General features: G+C 40.1%; 1 protein-coding gene across 6 annotated transcripts in view; it reads right to left on the bottom strand.

Annotated features, from left to right (window-relative positions):
• MRTFB (myocardin related transcription factor B) overlaps window positions 1–11827 on the bottom strand; it is a 199924-nt gene extending 188097 nt beyond the window's left edge. For 5 of the 6 annotated variants that reach the window (XM_068565845.1, XM_068565850.1, XM_068565847.1 and 2 more), the window contains exons 1-2: window positions 11769–11827; window positions 3723–3787 (exon numbers count right to left, since the gene is read on the bottom strand). The gene's annotated coding sequence lies outside the window, so the exon portion shown is untranslated. The remainder of the gene's footprint in view (window positions 1–3722; window positions 3788–11768) is intronic. The other variant, XM_068565848.1, reaches the window with a different exon arrangement.
• Between the last annotated feature and the right edge of the window lie 581 nt (window positions 11828–12408).

Raw genomic sequence — 12408 nt, 5'->3', positions numbered from 1 at the left:
ACTTTCCAATCAAATAACCACTTACACTGCCAGTCTAAACTTTAAGCTTTATGCCTAAAATAGGAAGAAACTTGCAAATGCACAGAATCCAACCCATTAAATACTTAAGAATGTCTTGAAATCTGTTTAAATACAGTATAAAAATTTTTACAAATGCAGCTAAAAGGAGAAATAAATGATGAAGTCTTAAGTTTAATTAAGACTCCAGTTTTACTACTACTAGTAATGCCTCACTTTCCAGGAGTATTTTTAGAATTGGGGTTTTAAAGCATGCAATTAAAGAAATTAACTCATCAGTGAAATGAAAGCTACAATATAAGCAAATCCCTATACCACTGCAGAAAAGAGATATAAGAACCCAGAACTTTGGTTATTTTAGAAAACGAATACAGGATCATACCGTTAGCCACAATATGATATCAGAGGGTAAAGTCCAGGAAATCTAATTAATTTAGACCCTACTAATGAAGACTCAATAATTTCCTTTCAAGTCTGCCTAGATTTAACTTTAGACTATTTATTAAGGAAGGAGTTGCTAAGAAAATTAAAGTACAAATAAAAATTGCTAGGGGATTATTTAATAAGTTAAATTTTTTTACATGCAGTAACTGCTGCTAAAATACTGATTAAAACTAGCACATGCATTCTTTAGAATCCCATACTCCAGTGGAAACAAAATGTATGAAACAAGAGTCCTCAACATTGCTTTAATCTATTAGATAATTGTTCCATTCTCTCTGTTTATTTTGGCTGTGAAAAGCTGGTTATGAGTCAGAAAAGCTTAATAGGCAGGATACTTCACAAAGATTTACACATTCTTCTTAATGGCTAGCAATCTATTTATCTACTTTTATTTTTAATAAATGCTGAACCCCAATTAAAATATAACTCAATTTCTCTCCATTATAACTTAAAATATATTTGGGGGCATTTACTTTATCCTTGTCTTCAAATAACATAACTGAAAGATATTCCCATGTCTGTAATATGAAACACAAATGGATTCTTTAATAAGATCTAGTACCTGACCTACTTCACTTACTTTGCCCTTAACAGCAACAACAAAAAACAGACAAAAAAGCAGATTTAAAACACAGTAGTATATGTGATTCTGCAAAGAAACGGGACAGAATCCAAATCAACAGTCCAAACAAAACATCACAAAATGTTACGGTAGCAAGTGTCACTACAATTATGCATGTCTAGATTCAGATGCATTTAAAAATCACAGATGCTAGTTTTATTCTCCAAGAAATTAAATTTCTTAATTAAAATTTAAGGCACTTCTCATTTACATCTTAATTCTAACTTAACAATGATGATACTCACCAATCATTAATTCCTTCAAAAATGACCTGAGTGTCTGCCATGTACATGCCAGATATCACATTAGTTGCTGGATGTAAGATGGTGAATAAAACACACTTGGTCCCAGCCTCAACAATGTTAACTTGGAGTGAAAAGTAAAGCACCCACGTGAAAGGCATTCTATAAGATGCATTTTATGTCAAGGAAAAAGAGATGAATTTTAACTGGCTTTTTATTAAGTCAAAGAACAAACAGTAGGTCAATAACACAGTTGGTATCTGTTTCATGTGAGACCTTCCTTAGGTAACCCTTATTTGATTGAAATAAAATCTAAAACAAACATAAAATTAGATCTCACATTCATATCAGAAACTGGCAAAATCCTTTGGACAGATGAGACTCAACATCAATATTCATAGGTTTACACGTGAATACATATTCACATAACTCAGTAATATTCTGTTATCACGCAAATTTGTAAATCACATTCTGTATGCTATCCATGTTTGAAAGATGTTAAGAAGTTAGTTTTTAAAGCTTCTTTAAGCTCCACTGTAAGTGAAGAAAAAACAAAAGGTATTACTCTCTATAAAGGAAAACTTTCAGTATCCAAGACAATTAGTTAGTTGCCAATAATTTTAAAATATTTATAATGGGTTAATCAGGGCAATAGACCTAAACACAAAGAACTCAACATATTTTAACATTTTCATCACATTTAAAGTCCAAGAGAGTGTCTCACTTACACATGAGAATCACAGGTATGTTCTCGATGAGGAAATCCTTTATGCAAGACTATCAAATGAAAGAGGTCTTTAAAACATAAAAGGTTTACTCCAGTCAAAAACCCTGCTATCTCAAAAAAGATACTGGGGCTTCCCTGGTGATGCAGTGGTTAAGAATCCACCTGCCAATGCAGGGGACACGGGTTCGATCCCTGGTCTGGGAAGATCTCACATGCCACGGAACAACTAAGCCCGTGCGCCACAACTACTGAGCCCGCGTGCCACAACTACTGAAGCCCGCGTGCCCAGAGCCCATGCTCTGCAACAAGAAAAGCCACCACAATAAGAAGCCCGGGCATCGCAATGAAGAGTAGCCCCTGATCGCTGCAACTAGAGAAAGCCCGTGCGCAGCAACGAAGACCCAATGCAGCCAAAAATAAATAAAGGAATAAAATTAAAAAGAAAAAAAAGACACCATTTTTTTCTCCTATTGGACTGGCAAGGATTAAAAAGATGAACAAAACTCAGTGTGGGTAGTTATACTTCTAAGAAGATAAATGAACATGTATACAATGATATAAGTACAGGGTTAATCAACACACTATTATCCACTAGAAACAATCTAAATGGTCATCAAAGGAATGATTCAATAAAGTATGGTGCCTCTAAAACAATGGAATATTACATGGTCAGTAAAATGATCATTTATGATTATGCATGTCTTTTACAATTCATGTGTAGAGATATATAAAAATACTGTTGCATTTAAAAATGACCAGGGGCTTCCCTGGTGGCGCAGTGGTTGAGAATCTGCCTGCCAATGCAGGGGACACAGGTTCGAGCCCTGGTCTGGGAGGATCCCACATGCCGCGGAGAGACTGGGCCCGTGGGCCACAACTGCTGAGCCTGCGCGTCTGGAGCCTGTGCTCCACAACAAGAGAGGCCACGATAGTGAGAGGCCCGTGCACTGTGATGAAGAGTGGCCCCCACTTGCCGCAACTGGAGAAAGCCCTCGCACAGAAGCGAAGACCCAACACAGCCATAAATAAATAAATAAATAAATAAATAAATAAATAAATAATATTTTTTTAAAAAAATGACCACCATATAGAGTGTAAACCAATTTATTTAAAGATTTGTATATAAATACTTCTATATTCATAGATACGTTTCTAAAAGGATTTTCACCAAAATATTAATATTAATGGCAGCCATTTCTGGGTGGCAGGAATTAGGTGTCATTGAGGGAGGTTTTTTCTCACTATTATAATAAGAAAATAAACAACACATTTTCGTTTAAGAAAATGAAGTGTTGCAATCTCACCAAGTGGCTTCAAATCCCTTCAACTCCCTACTTTAAAATCAAAGTTTTCACGGAATGTTGCAAGTATATATAATCACCAAACAGCTTATGGATTTCCACCTGTGGGACCTCCTTCTCAGCACCACGCTTTAAAACAATGAGATGATGGAAATTTAAAGATTCAAGTCAAAGAAGTAAGGAAGCCAAATGACCTTATTCAAACAGCCCACATTTCCTGGCGTCTACCTTAAGAACCTCAGGTTCTATGAACTTAAACACTCCTAAAACAATCTCCCTCTTACATCTTAAGAAAGCAGGCTATGGAGAGGAATTTTTAAAAAATAAGAGACATTTCCTTTAAAAAAATTAAATCATAAAAAACTTACCTCAGTAAAAATATTTAATTATTTTCCTGTCTTACATTCTCTTTCTTAGCACCTTTACTGTGAACCTAGGGGGGAAAAAAGTTAAAATTACTTTTAATTGAACATCTACTCATGCCAGGCAGGGTGGTCAGAGAAAGCCTCGTGGAGAACATGAAGTCTGAGAGGAATCGGAAAGAATAAAATACAAGTTACTAAAATGGCATGACTGGGAAGGAAAATGAGCAGGTGCAAGTGGAGTAAATAACTTTTCCTAAATGGTTGGAGGACCTACACATGACTGTATTCAACCTTGCAGCAGGTGAAAAGCTGGGTTGCTAGACTCAGAACACCTGCATCTGAGTCTCAGCTCTACCACTTCCTAGCTTGTCTGATCTTGAGCAAGTCCATAAACCCATGTGCTTCGGTTTCCCCACGTGCATAATAACAGGATCCAACTCACAGGACTGCTGAGGGTTATGTGAGATAATCCACATCGGGGACTTTAAAACAGTTCCTGTAACATAATAAATGTTCAATGAACATCAATTTTCGCTTTTATTATTACATGTTCTTACATAAAATAAATCCATTTGCCTCTCACCACCTCCACCACCACCATTATTATTACTGTTACTATTATTATTGAGAAATGGCATAAGCCTTATCTTCAAGGGGTTTACAATGTACTGGGTGACAGATGAATTACCCAGACACATAATATGAGGCAAAAGAAAGATCAAAGTTAATTATTCATTTACTTATTTTAAAACATCTGAGTGTCTGTTCTTTGCCAGGTATTTTGCATTCTTTGGTGGACATGAGGGACATAGTTTCCCTCCTCACAGTTTCCAGTCTATCAATGCCCAGCTATAGAACCGACAAGCTACACGTGGAGACAGATCGTGTTTTTTACTGGGTGCAGGGCAGCACATATCTGAACTGGTAGAATTAGGCAGCAGAACATTCTGGGTGGAAGGTATGGCGTTAGAGGAAACACGGGGCCTTTGGGGAAAGCTAAGCAGCCTCTGGTCAGGGTGCATCGGAGAGGGCAAGCAGCAGCAAGGCTAGAGGAGTGAATCACAACTTGCTTTTAACTTCAAGTCTAGCATCGTTTTATTATTTTTCTTCTTTTCTTTTTTTCTCTTTTAAAGGGGAGAGGGGAAAGAGGAAGAAGAAAAAGAGCACAGCAACCTCAACCCATGTTGCCGCTGGCAGTGATGGTGGTGGAAGTGGCACTAAGTGATGAGTCCCAAGCTCTATTTAATTCTCCCAACATTCTTACCAAGCCAGAAATGTTCCTTTTACTGATTAGGAAACTGAGGCTCAGAGTAGTCAAATAGATCCCCAGATGTCCACAGAGCTCATAAATGCAGCCACAGAGTTTAACTGTAAGCCTGACTCCCAAGGCTTTCTTTTCTCTTAGGCAAAAACGTATAAAGGATTCTGCAGAATTTAACGTCTGTTAAAAACTACTTAGAACTTCAGGGTATACAAACTTCTGTACTTACACAGAAATAGACAGCCTTCATACAAACAATCAAAACCACTTAGAAAAGATAAAGGAAGAGAAGATCTCACAAAAACAATATATATATATATACACACATGTATATGTATATATACACACACACACACAATAAATTTAATAAGAAATGGGCAAAACCTATATGAGAAAAACTTGAAAATGCTCCAGAAGGATTCGGGAGTAAAACCAAACAAATGAAAAAATACACAATGTTCTTGGATAGGAAAATTCAATATCCAAAAGATATCAATTCTCCCTATGTTTATAAATTTAACACGATCTCAATTTGCTTTTTTTTTTCTGGAACTGACAAATGATTCTAAAGTTCACATGGAAAAATAAACAAGCAAGAATTGCCAGGAAAACGAAGGGCAACAGGCGAAACTAGTTTTACAAGGCATTAAGACATTTTATAAAACCAATAATGTGTACTTGTGCAGGAATAGAAAGACTTAATGGAATAGAACAGAAAGTCCAGAGATGCACCCCAATACATCTGGAAATTCAGAATATAATGAAGGTGTATTGTATTCTGAAACAAATAGGTAAAGATAACTGGTAGCCATATGGAAAAAATTGAATCTATATATCACTCCTGAACACCAGAATAAATTCTAAATGGATCAAAAGTTTAAGTGTAAAAATGAAACCATAAAAGAAAAAAACACTGAAAGAAAAAAAATGGGCCAAATCCAAATTCTTGGAGGCCTTTCCGTGACTCAAAATCCAGACACCATAAAATATTAACTACTTAAAATTTAAAGAAAAAACTTTAAAGCCTTCTCTATACCAAAATACATGACAGTAAATTTTTTTTAAATGACAAGCTTGAGGAAATTGCAACTCACATCACAAAGGGCTAATCTCTCTAATTTATAAATTCCTAGAAACTGATAAGAAGCGATCCAAAAGAAAAACGCGCAAAGGGCATGAACAGATAGTTCATAGAAAAGGAAACAGAAACAGCCTTTAAGCATATGAAAAGATGCTCAGCCTCATTCATAATCAAAGTAATGCACATTAAAACCACGAGTAACTTTTCACGTATCAGACTGATACAAATCCAAAGGTTGGTAAACACTCTATTGGGAGAGGCTATGGAGACAGGTACTCTAAAGCATTACTTGCAGGAGTTCAAAATTGTACAACCCTGAAAGAGGGCAGCATTTATCAAAATTATAAATGCATTGCTCACTGACCCAGCAATCCCACTTCTGGAAAGATATCCCACAGATACACCTCACATATACGAAGTGATATGTGCACAAGGTTATTCACCACAGGCTGTGACTGCAAGAGACTGGAAAACACTCAAGTATCCATCAATGGGGGCTACTTCAATAAACTCTGGCACAGGCCACACAATGGTATATTCTGCATCTGTTAAATAAATGTTTTCTATATACTAATGTAGAAAGATACTAAAGGTATACTAACCGAAAAAAAAAAACCAGGGTCAGAATAATTTACATTTTATATAAAAAGGAGGGGATATATAGAGTATACTGGTATCTGCTTGTATCTACACAAAGAAACCGTAGACATCTATAGGAAACAAATAGAAAAAATTATCTGTGGCCGAAGGGAGCATATTAGAGCAAGAGAGAGTTGGAAATTAGACTCCTCAAAATACGCCATTTTAGTTTTTGAACCACAGGAACATTTTATATACATAAAAAGAGTTTTAAAGTGTTAAAAGTATAACTCACAGGACGAAGAGAAAGAGAACTACTTAGCACCTAGAGTCAAAATCCAACATGCATTAAAAGAGAATTTTTTCCTAAATAGGAGTTTGGGATTAACAGATACACACTACTATATATAAAAAAGATAAACAAGGACCTACTGTATAGCACAGGGAACCATATTCAATACCTTGTATAACCTATAATGGAAAAGAATCCGAAAAAGAATATATATATGTGTGTATATATGTATGTATGTATAACTGAATCACTTTGCTGCGCACCTGAAAGTAACACAACATTGTAAATCAACTATACATCAACTAAAAAAGTAATAGTAAATAAATAAAAATAAAAGAATTTTTCTCTGAAATTAGATATTAACAAGCAAGATTAGTGTGGCCATCACAAAATCATACAAGACAATCTGATTTTTTTTTCTTTAATCAAGCTAAAGCACATGATGATAATAATCTATAAAAGTGCTATTTGGGGGGCAAGGAATCAGAAGAGAGAATAGGAAAGTGCAACGAGGACGCTTTAGCCTAATGGTTCTCAAAGTATGGTCCCTGGACCAGCAGCATCAGCATTACCTGAGAACCTGTTAAATGCAAATTCTCAAGCCCCAGCCCAGACCTACTGAACCAGAAACTCCGGGAGTGGTAGGGAGCAATTCTGGTAATACACACTCAAGGCTGAGAGCCAGTGATCTGGTCCAATGCTTCTTACACATCCTCATGCATCACCTGGAGGAGGATATTGTTAAAAAGCAGATTCTGGTTCAGTAAGTCTGGGGTGAGTCCCTGAGTCAGCATTTCAAACAAGCTCCAGGAAGCTGCTGATGTGCTGCAGGTTCGGGGAGTGCACTTGAGAAGAAAAGCTCAAATCCACCTGGGGAAGAAGGTATGCAAACAGTCTTCACGTGGCTGAGTTTCCTATGAAATTTGCCCTCAGTAGCAGAGCCCATACACAGATTTCCAGGCTGGGAGACATCATGTAGCCTCCCATATAAATTCTGTCTTTAACACGGAATAAATACACTTTCAAGCATATGTCTTATTAAAATAACAGTGAATTGTTGAAATTCAATTTAAGGATGTCTCGTTTGAGACAACTTTCATTTATAAGTGGACCTATGAACCTTCCAGAAAGGGGAAAAAAAACCCAAGAAGGCATATTCATACATCTGCCTGGTGATACTGTCTGATTAACTTTATTTCAAACACATTAACCATACCATCTGCTCTCCATGAAAAATCACCAGTTTGTTTCCTTCTAAACATTTTGAAAATGGTTCTTATATTTACAAACACTGATTCTCCATTTGTTTTACATGGGGGGAAAATCTTTAAAGGCATCTTTCAAGTAAAGAATTCTAGTTGAGATGGAAGGACCTGGAACTGTTATCTTTATTTTGCAAGTCATCCTTTGTATAAAGTTTTTGGTGTTAAACATTAATCAATGTGCTGAAATTTCTACATATCCCTATCTTACTGCATCTATCGATAAGATGCCATCATTTCCAGACACACTATTATTTTATGTACCACTAAGAAAGAACAAAAGTTGCCAATTAAACCATGACTTGTCAATTTTAAGATACTAGTCCATCTCAGGTACGCATCTTAAAAAAAAAATCAATGAAATAGCTTAATTATAAATCTCAGAGATATGCATATAATAAATTATGCATTTTCATCCACAGAGGCATGGATTTTTGTCCATACAACAATTTGTCCCACGCCTAAACACTGGAACGGTTTCAACTTCCACGCAATATTATTTGGTTCATTTTTGTACATATGAGTATTTTTTTAAAAGGTAGTGATTAAAAAAGAGTGACCTCTTTTTACCCTGGAACATGATACTGCTCGCACAAAGTAATACAAATTAATCACTCAATTTGGATAATTTTCCAATCTAAAAGTATTCAATGTAGCTATCTCTAGGCTATTTATTTATTTTCCCCCCACAATAAGTGTTTAATGAGTTAGTAAATAATGTCCACCTGAAAAGGCCCCCGCCCCAATTAAAGGCCAACTGCAGTAACACTTCAGGGTTGAAACCCTGCTTCCTTCCTGCTAGGAGGTGCCATGTCATTTATTGAAACAAAACAAAAACAAAACAAAACAGGGCAAACACATTTCTTAATAAGTGCAGTTTGTTAAAGTCCTGTTAAAACATATGGGTCAAGGGAAAGTAAAAATAATCAGAGGATCACTGTAGGAAAAACCTTTAGGTCTGGCACCTGGGAGACCTCTGGAGAGGAGGCAGTGGGAGAAACTTCATGTTCTGAAAGGAAGGAGGCCCCCAACTCCCTTCTTCCCTCTCACCCGATTAATCCCACCAGAAACTACCAAGCCCGGATAAAAGGTTTCAAGTTCAACAGCCATACTCTCTCCAAATACAAAAAGCAGGTACAAAATATATCCTTCTTTTCTGACAAAAGCCTTTACTTACATGCTTGTTTCCACAGCACCTTTCAAAAGTAACAAGCAATGAACAATAAACAAACATCTTATAGCAAAGAAGCAATTTATCTATCCAAGGAAAAGGAAAAATAAACTTCCTTTGTAGATTTAACAAAAGTTGAAGAAATTCATCATGTTACACTGTACCTATATAATAGTCGGAGATGAACTTTCTTAACTCAATTTGCATTTTCCCCATAGCAGCAAGACTAATAGAGTTTCAAATGAAAAGAATTTCTAATGAATCATATTAGGAGGACTGAGGACAATGTGATTATAGGTCATTTTAGTTTTCACCCTTGTACAATATGCATTGACCAAATTCTCTAATATGGATATTAGTAAGTAGAAAGAAAGAACAGGGAAAAACTGTTCCCAATAAAAACTGTTTGAGTGTCAGTTAAATTCGGCCCCCCTCCCTGTTATAACTGACTAGACAACGACGACTATAGAGTGGATCTCAAGGGAGCTAGTACGGTCCTCTAAGAGACATGTTTAGTTGTCAAGTGACTGGGGCACACCACTGGCATTTAGTGTCTGGAAGCCAGGATGCTCGAACTTCTCACAATGCATGGGACAGATCTACATAATGAAGATTTATCCTGGTCCTGAGAATCTTTTCAATGACCAGCCAGATTTATCACCATAACTGGCGTTACTTTAGAACACAATACTGAACAGTTTTTACAAGAAACTATGGAAAAACCCCAGTAATTCAGGGGAAGGTAGCTAACGTGAGAGAAGTTGAGATTGAATAATAACTCGTGTCTGAAAATTAGTGACCATTTCCTCACACCATGCATTAACTCAACATATAATTGCAGTGTCACAATACTGAGCATACCTACACTACTAAGTAATGTACTGGCACCGAACCAAAAACAAAGCAAAACAAACAAACAAAAAAAAACCCTTCAATCTAGCTAATATTTTATTCATTATTATCAGTGATAAGCGGTAGGAATCCAGCACGGTGCCTCGAAGCAGCAGTACCTCCAAGCTTGTGGCACAAAAGCTGCCCTACAATGTCGTTTGAAAATTTGGCGTGCATGGAGGGGTTATATTAATATTATTTGCATGTTGATTGAGAGAGTCTGTACTTTATCTTGGCATGTTATTCCTAATTCAACCTGGACTTGTTTCTCTCTTCATTATCATAAAAAGTTTATCCCAACACTTAGGCGTCCCCTACCCCTGTGTCTACCTCTCTGATCTTTCCTTTTCTTGTATGAGATAGCTCCTGATATTTTTACCTCTCTTCAAGCCAAGCTTATTCACTAGAAGCAGGTACAGCACAGCAGTATGTGCTAGATGTGATGTGGCAATGCATGTCATATATTGTTCTCCTTTTACTTCTCCCTTACATTTAAATCGGAGCATCACACTGATTTTCAATTATGTATGTAGGTAGGTTACATTACTGACGAAGTTCATTTCAGAGCTGTAATGGGGGCTTTACAAACTCTTGCTGCAAAGGGGAGGAGCCTTGGTCTGACAAAGTTGAGCACCACTGCTCCAAAGAGTGGAATCACGTGCTTAACCAAAAACAAACTTGAGTTTCCTTTGCTTAAAGCAAGCCCTGGGCTCCAATATTCCACTTCCATTCGATCTGACGCCCTACCCCCGGCACACACCGCTGCTTTTAAGCCCACTTCTGCCCTCAACACAGGGCCAAACAAAAGTTATTGACCATTTCGGGAGCAGGGACCCTTTTGGGAAATCGACAAAAGCCAAGGACTCTCACCCAATAAACTCATATGCCATGCTGCATTCAAGTAGGGGGCGGGGGGTCCCCAGACACACCCTCTGCAGCCCAATCGGGACCGGAGGAGTAGAACTCGAGCCCTAAAACCCAGCGAGTGGGGGTGGGGAGAAGGATGGGAGGCAAGTACGGGGCGGGGCGCTGGACTCGCTGTGCCTGGGCTTAAACCCCGATTCCACCGTGTCCCAGCAGCGTGACCCTGGGCAGGGCGCTTCAACTCTCCGTGCAGCCCAGCAGTGGAACCGCGTAAGCGCGGGCAGACGGTTAAGGCTCAATAAATGGTGTTGCCGCGGGCAGCAGCGCCGCGTCCACGGCGCCAACCCGCCGCCGGGGGAAACTGAGGCGCGCCTCGCGGTCGCACCCGCGTGCGGGGACTGGCTGCGAGAGGACTGGCCCTGCGGTCCCGCGGCCCTGGCCCGGCAGCCCCGCCCCGCCCGCGCGGGTCCCGGGACGGCGCGGACCCGGCGGCTCCGCTGCAGCCGCAGGGCCGGCTGGGGAGGCCGCCCAGGACGCGGGCCGCCCGCCCGGCCGGCTCCCCCGTCCGGCCCTCAGTCTCCGCCGCTCTCACCCGCTCCTCAGCCCCAACGGCAGCCGCCGCAGCAGCTGCCGCCGCCCGCAGCTCACCTCCCGGACCGCCGCCACCGCCGCCGCTACAGCCGCCGCGCGATCTCGCGAGACTTCGCTCCCCTCCGCGCTTCCCCGCCCCCTCCGCGGCGCGCGCGGACCCCGGCCTGTAGGCGCGCTCCCAAAGAGCCGACCCCTCGCCCTGGGGTTAGGTCTAGCCGGGCTCGCGACCCCGCGTCCCGGTCTCTGCATCCGCTCCGCCCACCTCCGCTCCGTGAAGGTGAAGGGTTAAAAGCCAGGTGCGGGACGGCAGCCTCCCTCTCACCTGGCTGACCGGGTGCGCGTGCGCATGCGCGCGCCCGGGGCCCCGGACCTTGGAGACTTTGCAAAGGCTTTGACCACTGTGACAACAATAATCCTAGCAGCCAGTCTTGGAATGCTTCCTGGGTGCCGAGTACTTTTACAACTCCTCCTGGGTCCTCACAAGAGCCCCCAGGAAGTGGGTATTACCATCCTATCCGTTCCAGAGAGGATAAAATGGAGGCTTGGCCAGGTTAACAACTGCTACCTCTAGGTCACACAGCTAGGAGTGGGCATCCGGGGTTGTCTGACGCTCAAGCCAAAGCCCAGTTTTCCCGCCTCCATGACAATCCCCAGACCCTGTCCCTGTTCCTTCCGCTGAGGGCGCTAAATCTCAGCC

Source organism: Eschrichtius robustus, chromosome 16 (assembly GCF_028021215.1).
Source record: "Eschrichtius robustus isolate mEscRob2 chromosome 16, mEscRob2.pri, whole genome shotgun sequence".
Taxonomy (NCBI): domain Eukaryota; kingdom Metazoa; phylum Chordata; class Mammalia; order Artiodactyla; family Eschrichtiidae; genus Eschrichtius; species Eschrichtius robustus.
The sequence above is the reverse complement of the archived record's forward strand: the minus strand, read 5'-3'. Positions and strand labels throughout refer to the sequence as shown.